A 389-nucleotide genomic window follows, 5' to 3' on the forward strand; every position below is an offset into this window, starting at 1 on the left:
GGATACTAAATGTTGTGCAATGGTATTTATAATACATGTTCACTATCTCCATTTATCTACCTGTATATAGATAGGTACATTGATTGACATGGATATTGTGGGGACATTATTCTTATATAACAAGCCTTCATATTAACACTAATTTTCAAGACTGTCAGTAATATAATGTAAGTCAATTAGAATACAATTGGTTATTTGTTGCAAACCGGTATGCAAGCTGTAAATGAAAGGGGAGAGGGGGATGAATACTTTTAAATATCAGTGCAAAAGCAACAAATAATTTACGAGTAGTAAGTAAACTCCTTTCTGATACCCATATATGCATCAAAGCAACTTCGGTTTATAGTCCCGGATCTCTTCGCTTATTTACACTTCCCCTTCCGGAGACT

This window comes from Penaeus monodon, chromosome 30 (assembly GCF_015228065.2).
Source record: "Penaeus monodon isolate SGIC_2016 chromosome 30, NSTDA_Pmon_1, whole genome shotgun sequence".
NCBI lineage: Eukaryota > Metazoa > Arthropoda > Malacostraca > Decapoda > Penaeidae > Penaeus > Penaeus monodon.